We start from the raw sequence: 334 nt of genomic DNA on the forward strand, positions 1-334 counted from the left end.
GTGAAACTATTAGCCTGTGTGTGTGTATGGAACAAAATACACTGTTATTTGAAGAATAAACATCTCTTGAGGCCTCATGTGAAGATACCAATTAGAACCCACTAATTTAATACCCGACATGTCTACAACTGTGCTCTGCCACATCTACATTTAATGTGTGTTAAATGTACACTGTAGTAGTGTATAATAAAACTGTTTGCCACCATCACCCAGCAACTGTGTTCCCTGGCTGTGATTTGCAATTGTTAGAAGCCAAATTTTGAAGTCCGTGAAGCATTTTTTGTTGTTCTTTTCTACAGAATAAAGAAAATAAAATCTGACTATATCATGGAAG

The sequence above is a fragment of the Pseudopipra pipra genome, chromosome 3 (assembly GCF_036250125.1).
Source record: "Pseudopipra pipra isolate bDixPip1 chromosome 3, bDixPip1.hap1, whole genome shotgun sequence".
Taxonomy (NCBI): domain Eukaryota; kingdom Metazoa; phylum Chordata; class Aves; order Passeriformes; family Pipridae; genus Pseudopipra; species Pseudopipra pipra.